Here is a 16,152-nt window from a genome sequence, read left to right on the forward strand (position 1 = left end):
TAATTATACTCACAGGTCTTCGGAACAGGAGGCATGGCACATGAAGAACCACCTAGGAAAGCCACCAGCATGGTCAGGATAGGAGATGTGGGATCCTTTACTGAGAGTTCCTCAGAAAAAGTGGGACAGTCAACGGTTCAGGAATGGCTAATTTAAATACTGTTGATGGGTTCTCAGCTAGAGGGGAGGGTCATAGTTACCTGCCACGTGGTCCAGTGTAGTTACATGCAGACAAATATTATCTCCAGTGTGTAGGCACCAGTTGGAGGAGGAAGTATGGCTCTGGACTGATTTGTTTGCATGTCACAGATTTGCTTCTGCTGGACGCAATGGATGCAGTCTTTTCTTTTCTCCAGGCAGAAAGATTTTTTTTAACATTTCTGAGTATTGTGATACCCAGAAAATAAATTTAAATTACATATATTTAATATGTATTATATTATATATTATAATTATAATCTTACATATATAAAATAATATATGTGTGTGTGTATGTGTGTATATGTGTGTATGTATATATATATAGAGAGAGAGAGAGAATACAGTAGTAATAAAGATAATACCTATCATTTACTGAACACTTACTTTATGCTGGGCTCTCAACCAATCATTTATCTAATTTTGGAAGTTAGTAATGGCAAAACCATGATACAGACCCTGGGAGGACTCTAAAGGCTCCCTTTTAATTACTGTTCTTTATTAAGTACCTAGAACTGTATTACTGCCCTTAAACTTGCTGAAAGTACACTCAGAAATTATTCATTGTTTATTTGTCCCTACATTATGCTTCAATAGCTATGCCACAGGATTGATCATCACTTTCTCAAGAACGATAACTGTGACCACAATAAAGAAATGTAACAGCGAATTTGTTTTAAATTACTTTCATGTGTAGTAACATTAAAATTGTTCTTGTAATATGATGCAAAAGGCACATTGAGTAAAAATCTGTGAAAGGCAGGGCAGATTTTAACAAAATGGTCACATTACCATAAGGAGGTAATGGGGTCCACCAGAATGCAGAAGCGAGAAAGTAGGCTAGGGAAGACGACGTAGAAATATTTTTTTATGAAGAAAAACTTGGGGAAGATGCTGGATTTCGGTAGAATCGCAGTTGCTGGACCTGGATAGTGGTGAGGACAAGGGTTAAAAACAGAAATGCCAATGGTTTTTTATCTTAGTTTTATGGAACATAAACAATGTACATGAGTGCTGATCTGTAGAGCACTTTGGATTAAAGGCTTGCAAAGAAGGGAGGAGGAGAAGGAGGGGAAGGAGAAGAGGAAGAAGTTTAATACATGAACATGACATTGAATAAACAGAGAACAGCCTTGCCCAGGTTTGAAAAAATAGCCAGCATAAGAGAGTGAAACAAAGAAGGGAAATGTATACAATGAAAAGGTAATGCTGTGGAGTCCAAGGAAGATAGGCTTTAAGAAGGAGGTGGTCAATGACATTTATGCTTCAGAGAAACATGCAAAATGAGTATCTAGAAAAAATCATTATTAGTTAATACAATGACCTTTAAGAGTATAGCTATTTGTATTCTCTGAAAAGTTTTCTTAAATCATACTAAAAATTGGAATCTTATCTTTTGTGTGTATGCAAAAGACATATTTACGAATTTCTTTATTCGCATAGACTGGAGCAAATATTTCTAATGTTATAGTTTTAGTAGTTTTTAGCCAAATCCACTTAAAAAATGGGACTGTTCTGAATGCAACCCTGGCTCTTAGGCAAGGGAGAATGCTTTCTTTCAATGTAAGTTGCCTTATCTTTCAAAGACACTGAGTTTACCTGTCTTATGTTTCATTTTAGACTTCCAACACTGAAAGTCTTGAAGGCATTCTGCTTTCTCTAATATTTTACTGTATTTCCCCTACTCCATGTAAGCTCATATCATCCTAAATCAGCATTAACATTCCCAGAGATTCTAAGTTGGATGGAGAATTACAAAGTCAAAAAGTAGTTCTGCCCTGAAAGAGCTATGATCTGACCTAAAAGAAAGAACATATAAACTAAAAGAATACACTTTCTCAAGCTATAATTGCATTCATCTTAGAAAGTACACCCCATTTTTTCCATTCTTTTCTCCTACAATGAAGTTCAAAGGAATATTCACTGACCATGGGAAGATTAGAAAAAGCAGGTTGGTCATGGTAATGTTCGTATACTTTTTTTACTCTTTGTTTGTTTTCACCTTGTGGCAGTTTTTAGCATTAGCTTGGAATGGAGGGGTATTGCTGGTATATCATGAATTCTGGCTGTTCCCTTATTTTAACTATATCACCATGGTATGTCACATAGTCATATTTTAGAAGTGGAATAAAATATACATATAGGTTAGTCTCTTTTCCAAACTCATATGATCACCCAATATCACTGGTGAAGATATAAGCTACATTGGCAAACTGATTTATTTCCACCACTGTAGACACATCTTATCTGTCATACAAATTAAGCATATTTAATTGGAAGACTTGAACTTAAAGAAAATTAAATTTGTAAGATTGAAGCTTTAAACAGTGTCATCAAAACAGAATCCATGATTAACAGAGTAAAAGCCTTAGCAACCCTTTACATTGGAAAATGGTGGGTGAGGGTTATACTGAAATTTTGGAAATAAAATAATAAAGCCATACAACCCAAGACAGACTTTGCATCCCTTAAAGGCAAGCTACGTATTTTATTATCTTTGCCTAATGCATGAGATAGTTTTAGGCTCACAATATGAACCTAATATATATATTTGTGAAATTGATAGAATCCCATGATATAATGAAATGTAATCTGTTTTATCTTCTTCAACCATTTCATTGCCTAGAAGAGCAGAGTTTAGTTTTATGCACAATTTCACTAGTTTTTCTTGCTCTGAATTTTCTCATATACTTATTTCTTTCTTCTCCTTTACTACTATCCTCCCTTGCTCCATTTTTGCTTTTTTTCATTTTTATTTGATGCCTTATACTCTAAGAATGCTCAAGTGTTGTGGAAGGAGTGAAGAAAACAAATAATTTTTAAGCATATATACTTCAATTTTATGTGCTTCTGAAAAATCCATATTACTGCTATATTGACCAAAAAAAGACTTATCTCCTTATCTCCTAAAATTCCAGGTGGTAACATATTAAAAATTATGTCTTCTTCCCATCTGATTTCTAATACACATTTTACACAAGTTGCCCTTAAGTTTCACATTGGACCTGAATGTCACTGAATATATTTTGGCTTAGAACTTAGGTCTCTTTGGTGTGATTGCCAAATCCTCTTCCTCTCGTTCATCAAATCCTGTTCTTTATATCTTTTTCTAATAATTTCATAACCTCTCTGGAGTAACATAGCTGACTTTTTTCTCCTTGTGCTGTTCTTTCTCTTCTAGCCCAATTTCCAGTTCAGAACCACAATAAGAAGTTTTACTTTCAGTTGCCACGGCAATGATGCTGTACTCTTCTGTTCACATGTGTTTGCTACACAGAGTCTTCAAAAAATGCCTTTACTTTAAGGCAATTTAATATGATTGTAATTAACAGAAAACTCAAAAATGATTACAAGAACTGGATTTTTAAAAATTTGTCAAATACGCATTTCTTTGTATTCAACTTCACTGAGCTCATGAAAACACATTTACTCTGAGAATGGCAGGTTATTCTTTCCAGTCCATAAACTTTTGTGTTTTTTTAGTTGCGAAAAACCTGGTACCATAAAAAAGTGAGTTTATAAAAACAGAATCTTAAGACAGGATTAAGCAGCCAACAGTAGGAATATTGGCAAAACTGATGATATTATTTAAAGAAATCATTTTGGCTAAAGAATGTGGTTAAACCTGCAAATTTGTTTGTAAACTATGCTGTCATTTGTGCTGACATAGATATTATCTACAAAAGAAGGATCAACACAGTTTTGAAGGTTAAAATTCATATTGCATTTAGGAAAGAATATAAATGCATGTATTTCCTTTTATGTAATAGGCACTTAATTATATTTGAGAAACAATTTTTTTTAAATCTTAAAATTGTATTTTCCTGACTACCAGGATTGAAGTAGGAGGAAATTAGGATACCTGATCTACTTGTTATTTGCAAGAATTAGTAAAAAGAAAAAGAAGTAAATTTTACACATTTTTATTTTGGCACAATAGGATCATGAAGTCTGAGTTTCTACTTTCCAGATCCCAGCTTAATTTTGATGTTTCTCCATTACTTCTGTGACACACCTGTGCAAATCTTTCACTTTGTCATAGCTTCAAGAGAGCCCTCATGTATAATGTATGATTTTCCAGTGCTTAGAAATGAAAATAAATAGGTATATTTCCCCCCACTGCTTTCAGTAGTCTCTATTAAAGAGGAAACCAAAACAGTAAAGGACTAAAAGTGTATCTGAAGACTCAGTGAATTTAACATATCTAATTACTTCTTCTTTGAAATCCATATGTAATTGTTGTTCTATAGATACAGAATGCTTATATGATTATCCATCTTCCTTTAACTTAGAAGAAAATTTCTTTGAATATTGAGAATCAGTTTCCATTTTCTTGGAAACCACTTTTTATTCCACAAATTAAAGCAGAAAACAAACAGAACAAAATGAAACACAGTTGCCAAAAAAATGAATGAAAGTGTTTCTTCTTTTGTCTCTGGAGACATCTTTGAGGTAATTATTTTTCATATAATCTCAAATTTTGTTTTATTTCACTTTCAGTTCTCCAATATAAAAAAAAAAATTGAAAAAATAGAAACCAATATATGCATAGCAGTGAAAAAAGAATTAATCTGTGAGGTGAATGAAGAAAATGTTGACATATCCGATTGAAAGAGCTTGTGTTGAGTGAAGTCAGCCATTGCTCTTTGTTTAGCCCAGGAAAGAAGTCCAAGGAGCAGGAAGTGACTAGAGTGAGGGAAGAAATAATTTAGTATTTGGGAGCAAGAAGGAATGTGGAAGTAATGAGATTACTGAGATGATAGCTCAGCTAGAAACAGTTAATCCTATAAAGAGAATGAAAATGGAACTATATGGGGAATTAGTGAAGACTTCTAATAGAAAATGTACTAATCTAGTAAGACTTCCCAAGAATGGAAACAAATAACCAAAAGACCTTTAAAAGGGTTTTGGTGTTGTGAAAGTAATGAGCAAAGAAGTTTTAAGTAAGCATGTATTCAATTTTGCTCACAGTCTAATCTTGTTTTTTTTAAGGCTCATATGAATTATTACTGATGTTCAGTAAATTTACAAGCTTGTTTCTTTTGCAAGAAACTTTGGAAATATTCGTTCTTGTTTTCCACTTTTTTTTTTTTTTCAGAGAACTTATTTAGATATTCAAAGAATAAAAGTACCATATTTACTTTTCATTTAACAAAGGAAGCTCATTTGAGCCTGAGAATTACCTTGAGATGTACGTAGGGGAGGAAATTTATCATTTCTAGAAATCACTGGGCCGTTAGACTTTGATTAGGTTCAGGACTGCTCAGATCCCTACATACACAAGGAAGGATAATTTTGATTACATGGCTAAAACGAAAACAATAAACTCAGGGAGTAAATAGAAAAAGTAATGATTAGATCATGTACAAAACCAGGAATGGGAGCAGCTAAAAGCAAACAGGCACTGAGCCTCCAAGTGTGGAGGCTTCATGGAGACTCAGTCTCCCAGTCCTTCCTGACAATCTGGGAACACGTGTATTTGTTAATGGTGGCTGTACCTGAGATTTGTATAGACAAGAAAAAAAAAGGCAAGTCATGAATATTCATGAAGTATGTTAACATTTAACCTGACCATCAATATCTATTTTGTGACCTGCTCCCTCAATAAAACCTCCAAACAAGGAAGCTGCTGGGAAAGGCGACGGCTCAAGACTGAAATGAGTCAGAGTTGGTTTTCCCACTCAGTAATTGTCCATTCAGCAACTAAAATTTTAGATCAGAATGCATATACGTCATTGCCTAGCTTTTTTTCTGGAATTCCCAGTTGTCTTTTGTTCAGAATGACTCCTGAATGCTATGTGCATTCCCTATACCAATCTGAGATCCACAAAACTCATGACTTTCCCTGACCTTTTCAATTCAATTGTTTATAATTTATAATTGAACACTGGGTGCTGACAGTATGTTCTTTAGCTCCTAGAGGGCAAAACTGGTATCTAATTCAGTCTAAAATACTTAGAAGCACCTGATAGTGACAACACCTGTGGCAGACACCTAAGCCCTACGCCGCAGATGCTGAGTTTAGGAACAAGCAAAGTACAAATTCTTAGTTAGGAATTTTACATGCTTGATATTGGCTCTGAAAATATTAATGCCAAAATTATTTTTAACTCTATAGAGGTACAAAATAAATAAAACTCATTACCCAGAAAAATCAACAAAGAAATGCATTCATGTTAAGTGTAGATTATACATTTTAAAATAATTCTTTTGTCTGCTTGCCATGACTCTATCATCAGGTAATCCCTTTTTATTACTATGAAAGGTAACAACAGCAAAAGCATTTTTTTTTTTTACTTCTGTTCACATTAATACACTTCTAACTATTCCCCAGTTCATTGAAATCATAATAGTAAATGAAAGAAACATTTAGGTGCTGTCATTAATTCTCTGTCTCACACAAAGCGGACTGCCTACCTTCCAAATTATCTGTGTTTCTTCTGTAACGAATGGAAGAAAATTGCTAACCTGGAGTCCTCCCAAAGAGAACTTTCCATTGTACGACAGCTCCTAGGGTTTAAAATGGTACCAAAGTGAAACCGAAAAATCTAAAAACATTTAGGCTTCCAGAATCAGGCACAGGCAAGCAAATTGCCTCATTAAAAATGTTTACTAATCCCAGTAATCTGTCTATGGGTATGTGCTCAATAATTAATACTTTCTTTCTTAGAAAAAAATGTGTCCTCCTAAATGAATATAAATATAGGATACCTAGGATAATAAAATAATTTTGATGACATTTTGATATCGTTAAGGGATTGGAGTAAAGAAGTAGCTAACATTAAGTATTTCACTAGAAACTACATAATATAATAATTCCACAAAGCTAAAGCAATACCTTATCAATAATATCTAAACAGTTATTCCTACTTACTTAAGTAATAACAAGCATAAATTACAATTTCTTTGTGATTAGTTCAGAAAAAGGCTTGTAATACATAATGAATCAGTTTCAAATTTAAAAATTTATAATTTAATCTCTTGTACAAGTACGCATGTAACCATTACATAAAGAGCAGTATGTACAAACAAAGTAACCAAAGGAGTACGTAAATGAACTTAAGGAGGTAAACAGAAAGCTTGAGACTTCCACTAAGGGCAAAATTACATTCAGTTAGAGAGCAACGTGTTTACAAAACATTCCTTCCTGGGCTGTTGGATGAGAACCTAAGAAAGTCCATATGCCTTTAAGAAGCAGAAATCTGAACAATGAGATTAATGGCAACTCTGCAAGAGCCTAGAGTGGGAGCATCTGCAGGGTGCAGGACAGGCCATGGGACCTGATTTGTGATATAAAGATGCTGGGAAGTAATAGAAGAAAGTGTAGCAAAGTAGAGTAGAAGTTGCCTGGTTCCTTTCACAGGTCTTACGGGAGTTTTCGAGCATAGAGACGATACTACTGATACCGCGTAGTTATGAAGATTTTTCACATGACTTCTCATTTTCCGTTTTGCTTTTTGTTTTTCAAATAAAGTGGCAGCCTTACAGTGGCAATTGCTGTGATGGTAGAATAATATATAAAAACACTTGTAATACCAATATTACCCAAACTAAAGATATTTATATTTATATGTGTGTCTGTATTTTTGCCTGCATTTGGGGATTACAGGAGAAACTAAAACATTTTGTGGGTCAAATCAAAATGTAAATACCTAAATCTCAAATGTTTTCTTTCTTTATTTTCTTAAGATTTTATTTATTTATTTGATCACAAGTAGACAGAGAGGCAGGCAGAGAGAGAGGGGGAAGTAGGCGCCCTACTGAGCAGAGAGCCAGATGTGGGGCTCGACCCCAGGACCCTGAGATCACAATCTGAGCCAAAGGCAGAGGCTTAACCCACTGAGCCACCCAGGTGCCCCTGTTTAAATGTTTTCAACCAGAAGGTATACTAACCATCAGTATATTTTGAGTACAACAAATCATAAGAAATGGGTGAGATCTGTTCACTGCGATTTTCCAGCTTTGGGAGAAGGTGTCAATAATACCACATAGGTTGTCTGTTGCATTCAATCTAGTAGGTACAGATCAGAATTTTATAAATAGAACATATTAAACAGATGTATTGTCTTTGAGGTGTAAGGTTTATGGAAGAAAAGATTATTTCCAATCTCATTTCACTTGTAATTGAACAATTCCCCGCGAAGATAAATTTTCTCTAAATTGCATCATGACACATTCATGGCTTCAGCTTCCTTTAATGCTGTCTGAAGTAAGTGCATGAAATATTCTGCTTTATTCCTCTCTGGAAAGCTGAAACTTTATGTCAGATTTCCAAAGGTTAGAAATACCAAGGATGAAATTAACCTCACATTAGACAGGATCTTGTGGCCTGGCACTTGTTCCCAAAGCAAAGAGAACAGCATTGAACACACAAACGCCAGGAACCACACACCTTGGATGGAAGGTGAGAAGTTCTGCAAGAGATGAAATACGGCAGAAGCAAGTCAACCCAGGCAGGCTTACTTCAGGACCTTCATTTTCCCAGCTTTGACGGGAAGACAAATCTGTAAATTTTCTCTGATGTCATCTTAAATCGTTCAGTAAACTGTTACGTTTCATCAACACTTTCATATCTGTCATAACTGCTGCAACTGTTCTCTTTTGATGGTGCCAGAGAGAGTAAGAATTGGGATCGAGGCTTTTTCTTGTGGTTTTTCCCATCACATTAGCTACAGAATATTTCGAGGACAAAGAAGAATGCTTGTTTTGTTTGACTGGGTGCTCACAGGTGTGTGTGTACGTGTTCTTCGGCAATGTTATAAAGGGCGAAAATTTCTACTTTATCTTCCAAGGATAATAATTTGAGAGTCAAATATCCAAAGCCTGTCATTCTATAAAGAGCTGAATAAATAATGGTTGATTGATACAAACGCATATTTCCCTCCTACCACTAGCGTCTCTGTGCATATCTTCTGTTTATTTTTGTCAAGTGATTCAGTGTCTTCCAGCTCCAAAATGTTTTCCTCCAAACCTCTCTGAACATATTCCTTAGGTTAAATGAAGCTTCTTTCAAGGGCGCACCTTCCACTGCCACGTAAAAATCAATTTCCTTCCTTTTGCATAGAATGATTATTTTATTCTTCACAAGTTAAAAAAAAAAAGCCTTTTCCTTTTTATCATGTCACTCACAGTTCTCTGTTTACAAGATTGACTTTTTGTGGACTGCAGGGGTTAAGTGCCTTTCCCTCACTTTGTACAGCACCTAACAGTGATAGGAGCAGGCATGTGCTTCGGGACTGTGTGGTGGTGAAGGCAAGACTGTTAGCAGAGGCGGGGGTTATCAATAATTCAGAAGACCAGAAAAATCTGGGAAGCCTGGTAGTTAATGGGTAAGAAATTCATATATTTTTTATGGATCCCAAGTGAAGGAATCATTAGCATACTAAGGTTATAAAAGTCAGGGCCTATACACATAACAAGGTAATAACATAACAGCATAAACATAGAAAGAAATGCCTTAGGTTAATTTTATAAGTACTAAAAGAAAATCGTCTCTGAGCCATCGGATTTTTCTATCCTATCAGCACACTAGGGTGGTTATGATAACAAAGACCTGAAAAAAGACAGAAGACCACTTCCATTTTTTCTCGTAAATTTATTACTGAAATCCTGAAAGTTCTGTTCAATTTCCAAGATTTTTCTTAAAGTTTAATTCTCCAAGCCAGCCCAACTTTAGCATTTTCCATGATTATAGTTGAAAGGGTCAATCAGATATTTTCTTATTTTTTGTATTTAACATAAGTATTAAAAATGGTCTCTTATTCTTATCTTACTCCTTCTACTGCCCCACCCTGCTCCCTTCTCTTTCTCCCCTCCTTCCTTTCCATGGTTTTTACAGAAAAAAATTGTCTTCAAGTTATTTGCTCTATTGTGGTAGTTTTCAAAACTTTACTCACAAGTGTTTTCACTCAGCTATTGACCCAAACTTGCTAAGTAACAAACCAAAGCTCAGTGACACATGACAATGCGCTCTGTCTCCTTCGCATGAGAGTGGGATCACCTGGAGTGGTCCTACACCAGGTGGGGAGTCTGCAGTTCCTCAGCGATGGCTCTAGATTGTCGTTGGGTGCAGGTTTGTTTCACTTATTTCAGTGCTGAGACTCAGGTTGGGAAAGTAGCAGCTACCCCAGGAAGTTTTCCTGATCACTTGCCAGAGCTTCACCATTGAGCCAAATATAGTAGGTGCATTGAAGCTTCTACCTATATAATGTCTACTAAAATTCTGTTGGCCAAAGCAAGTTCATATGGTCCAGTCAATATCAAAGGATGGGGAACTGCTCTCTGGGAGAGGGAACTGCAGTGGGAGAGGGAGGGGGGTGAATACTTCCTTACTTCCCACATAGAGTCTTAACATGATAACTAGATTGTCAAGATACTTACTGATATGTACTAATAAGCTCAAGTTTAACATCTATTTATTGTAATGTTAATCAATACATATACTGAAATTGTCCTGATGGTTTGTCAAGTTGGCATTTGTTGGGTGGGGCCAGATGGGTGCTGGATGGTAAGTCTCAGTTCAACAAAAGACCACAAGAGGAACTGAAGTGGAGTAGGTCATGACTCACAGGTCCTGGAAAAAACACTGGGCAGTCTTCAAGGGGCTACACAGGGAGGTCAAAATAGAGTGCGGAGAGACTGTAGGACTTGGCATATGCTTTTCTTAGGGTTTGTGGGTGGAGTGCTGGCCAGATTGGTCAATTCAAACTCAAAGATTGGGGTTTTATAAGCTCTGTGGGGGTCTTATTTAAAGGACATGTAAGGTATAACGGTGCAGGGAAAGGGGGAACGACTACAGATCTCAAGGGCTGTTAGGAATCCTAGCAGGAGCTTATATTTTCATGAGACTGGGGTTGCCCTCCAGGGCATGCTCTTGCGCAGGGGAACCCATGTAGGTTTAAGGTCCCTGCAGGCTGCTTAGCCAGACAAAATGGACACCCCAATAGCAGTAACATGGAGTCTCTTTGCTAAACTCTCCACAGATAAAACAATTTGGAATTTGGGAAACTGAATTATAACTACACATTCATGAGAAAAGTCCTGTTTCAGAATTTGTGCTAAAATACATGCTATCACATATCAGGTCAGAAAGAAAACAGAGAAAGAGAAAGAAAAACTAAGCGAGTACAATGCTAAAATTTTCATAATTAGCCAAGCATTTTTAAAAAGTCTATATTCTGCTCAGTGATAGGAAAGGAGAACATTTATGCTGCTATCTGAAAAATAAATAAATAAATAATGTTTACTGGTGATTTGTTTGCTCTCTGTTCTAAAATATTCAAAATGTCCAGAGCAATCTTTGCAAAAAAAAAAAAAAAAAAAAAAAAAAATCTAAATCATAAGTATCTGGCATGCCTGATTTTTAAGGAAACCACAAATTCCAAGTAACAAAACGTGAGAATTTTATTCTTTCTTTGATTTCAAAAGCTTCTGCAAAACATGTTCAGAGGAATCATTTTAACCCAACACTTCAATTTATCAGGGAAATTCCTGGCTTTGAAAATAACTCTGTTAATGGAGGGTGTGGGGGATGGAGTGATGGGGTTTGCCAGAGAGAGGAGACAAGTTAAGTTTGGGTTCTCTGGTGATATTACAAAATGGACACCACTAGAGTTAGGATTATTTGGCTTCTTTATATCAAACATTTTATCATATTGTCTGACCCTATGTTAAACTATCAATCTAATGAAAGGACACTTATGTATAGTGACAATAGGACAAAATACTTAACATTATGATTGTCCCCAAAACAGTGGTATGTGATCACCATAATCATATGTCATTAAAAAAAGAACGTCTCTCTCTCTCTCCAGCCATAAAATGCCATAGGAGACCTAGAAGTAGCCAGATATTAGTGTGGTGATTAAAATAGGTATAGGATGTCACCTTCTTTTGACAAAATTCCATTACATTGTATAAGCTGTTGGGGGAGAATAAAAGGTATTGATCCTCTTCAAAATAATAAAACATCTAGAAGAAAATAATGAATACATTTTATTTTTAAATGTCGATTTATAAGCTTTCAAGTAAAATTTTTCCTTTGAGAAAATTTCATTTTACAGCTATTTTTGCTATTTGAATATATGAATGGATTTACTTTACTTACATTTTCATTTAAAGATTATCATTTGTTTGTTTTTTAAATATCACCATAATTTAGGAACTTTGGCATCAATTCTGTTAATCTTTTTGTAAAATACTAATTCAAATAAAAAACTTAGAAGATAAATGCAAATTCTATCTTAAAAGAAATCACCCAAAATACATTTGTCTTGAAGATTTTCCAACTTTAGTAGTTTTCATTCAGTTATGTCTAGAGTTTCGTATTCAGAAGGATATTAAGCCAAATGTAAAAAAGGAAACATGTCTTTAGTGCAACTACCTCCTTTCAGTTCATTGAACTCCCTCCCCAGACCCACCACTTCCACTTCTTATGAGAGTACTAATCTCATCATGGAGACTCCACCCTGGAGACCATATCTGAACTTGATTACCTCCCAGGCCTTGGCTCTAAATGTTACCATCTTGGAAATTAGGGTTTCAACACAAGAATGTTGGGGGCACACAATATTCAGTCCATAGCAACAAAGGTATCATTAATGATCTCAAGGTACTTATGTTTGGATGCAGAAATCACATAAACTGTTGCGCAAAACAGTGAATTTTATATCACAGAAAAGATCCATTAACAGTGAGAGTATAGAGGAGAATGAGAATATTGTTTAAGTCGTGCAACCTTAAGCAACATAGAAAATGATGAGTATATAATGAAAAAATTGTTATATCTTTCACAGATAAGATTTACTCTCTGTGGCTCCAGAAAAATAGAAATCCCAGAAAATCTTCTCAGTTTCCAATATATTCATTTTCTCTATGTCAGTTACTTATCTCTGCTGACACTATGTCTTATCCTTTCCCACAGGAGACTGAAAATGTAATTGTAAAGATGTATTATGTTAGCATGGAAAGATCACTGCCCTAGCTCCAGTCCTAAGAAGATGTGGTAGCCAAGTTACTTAACCTGTCCCGATATCACCCTCTTGAAAGTAACAGAACAGCACTGTCATGAATTAATATTTACCAGACTATGGATCATAAATTGGATGCTTTCTTGAAAAATGGGAGAAATTTGTTAGGGCAACAATAACCATCATACAACTAGTGAGATTTCCACCTAGAAACAACTAGAAATGCAGGTGAAATATAACAAAAACCCTAGCAAAGGACAAAACAACAACAACAAACAAACAAACAAAACACCTTCTTGAGTATTCTACATGGCCTTGATCATTCTTTCTCCTCTGCCTATCTGCGCTACTTTTCTCAGATCTTATTCTTCATGGCTGTTCTTTTTGCTCATTCTGTTCAGTCTCCAGACACACTGGCCTTGAGAGTGTTCTTTGAACATTCTAAGCATGCTCCTGCCTGAGGGCTCTTGCAAGGACTATTTGCTTTGCTGGCTGCACTCTTCTCCCAGATATGGACATGTCAACTCCCTTGCCTCTCTTTGGTCTCTGTTCAAATGTCATCTTCCTAATGAGATCTATTACAATCAACTCAAATTACTAAAATTACAACATGCCCAGTATAATTTTCTAATGCTGCATTTCACCTTCTAGCATGCTTGAAAATTCGTTTACTAATTGCTAAGGTTATTCTATATTGCACATCTCCCTGAACTATAATGTAAAATTAATAGTATAACCATAAGACAGTGGTAGGGGACCAACTTTGTGGCAGTGGTGGTGGTGGTGATGATAGTCAACGGATACACCCTAAGTGTCTGCTCCATAGTTTGGACTTTAAATATTTAAATATTGGTTAAATGTGTGATTATGTGATAAATGAATGGATGAATGAATGGATGAATGAATCATTATTTAAAATATGTTATTGAGCTCTAAAGAAAGTAAAGGCAACCTTTAGGTATTAAAATGCAGAAGTTGTTAGAAACCAGAGGTGGAGGCCTCGTGTTGGGGATCTGGCTACATGGGGGGAGTGAGAAGTGATGATCTCATTAACGGTTTGTTACCTTAAGAACTGTGCAGAGGTCAGAAAAGAAAGCCTATGATTGTCAATATATAGAGAATTGGGCCCAAGATGTTTATATAAAGTAAACATGGGCCAGAAAATAAGAAAGTAAAAATTGTTGACAAAGAATCTGATAAAAGTAAACACAAATCCCCTTTGGAAGGAAACAGTCTTTGTAGGTGTATTGGTCTTCATGGGCTGCTGTAACAAAATACAACAGGCTCCGTGGCTTAACCAACAGACAGTTGGCAGGAAGTCCAAGATCAAGGGGCCAATGTGGTCAAGGTCTGGTAACAGTCCTCTTCCTAGCTGGCTGAGAGGTGCCTTCTTGCCCTGTCCTCACATGGTGGGAAGACAGAGAAAAAGCTCTTCTTATCTTTGTTATAAGATCACGAATCCCATCAGACTAAGGTCCTTTCCCCATAATCCCATCTAACTCTTATTCACTCCCAAGAGCCATATCTCTGAACACTAACACATTGAACTTTGAGGAGACAAGTATTTAGTTCACAGCAGCAGTATCCCCAAACTTACTATTCTTATGGTACTTTCAGAAATAAATTCTGTAAAAATAAAATAAGTTTAAATATTTAATACATATTTATGCACATTCTTTTTTATTATTTACCCATTAATTTCAAAGTGTATTACACTTTGATGTTTGATTCTGGTTTTTATTGGTGGCACTGACATAGTCAGTGGTTTCTTTGGTCACCTGTTTTGTGATTTACTGCTGTTCAGAGCTCATATCTCTTGACATTTCATTTGGGGGAAAGCTTCATGTCCTTGCTTTAAGAATATCTGAGAATACTCTTCAGAGAATATATGTATTTGTCCCACCCAAGTGCCAGCATCACCACTATGCAATGACTGCTACCCGTTTTGCTGTGCTCTCGGATTTGTTGAGTTCCATAGATATGGTGATTACAGGTTGCATACATGCGTAAGGTTGGCTGCTTGGGATAAAACTATCACATGGCAGATATTTTCCCTTCTACCTAGAATACAGATTGAAACAAGCACGTTTCCACCCTTTGGTGTGTGGATTCTTTTCCAGTGTGCACACGGTATGTTTGGCTTTTGGGGGGGATGCCACTTTATACAGGGCCTTTGATAAAACTCATCACATTAAATGGTTGTCGGCTTTGTCAACTGTCCCATCCTTCTCCTTCTTCAGTCTGATAAATGAAAACTCGAACACACTGGAAGTCTGTCAATCATCATCAGCTTCACCACTTGTTTATTTCTCTGGGCTGACCTAATGGATGCTGTCCTTTGATATTTCTCTTATGTGTTGCTTACTCAGCTGGATATATTCTATATATCTATATCTATATATATATGGCTAAAATAGCTTTTTCAGGATATTCAGTTAGTCATATTTCCAGAAATGGAAGCTGTCTCATTAACTTTTTAAACTTACTTTCCTATTTTCTGAAACACTGAAAAACTACTCTTCACTCATGTCCTTCCTCAAGAAGAAAAGTTTTGCCCAGAGCCACCACGTTGAATGACTATACTGTTCAGTGGCCTTGGCCATACACGGTACTTACATCCTTTGACGTTAAAGGTCATACTAGCTTGAAAAACAAAAACAAAACAAAACTGCTATATGCTTGTTTGTCATTCTCTTTGCATTCTGAGGATGAAGCATCCTGACTTTGGGCAAGAAACTGAAGCCAGATTATATAGCTCTATCTCAGTGATCTCTCTGGGCATCATGGATTATTAGAGAAAAACAGCCTAGCAATTCCTGAATCCCTATAATTCTGGGGAGAAGAAGAAAGGAAAAGGAAATTAAGCTTTTATAATAGGTAGAAAACTTCCTGCTACCCTGACCCAATTCATGCTCTGGAGCCAAATTTAATTTAACCTTTCATCAGTCCTGGCAGCATGAAACACAAAACATAGTCCTAACTACTA

This window comes from Mustela erminea, chromosome 13, assembly GCF_009829155.1.
Source record: "Mustela erminea isolate mMusErm1 chromosome 13, mMusErm1.Pri, whole genome shotgun sequence".
Taxonomy (NCBI): domain Eukaryota; kingdom Metazoa; phylum Chordata; class Mammalia; order Carnivora; family Mustelidae; genus Mustela; species Mustela erminea.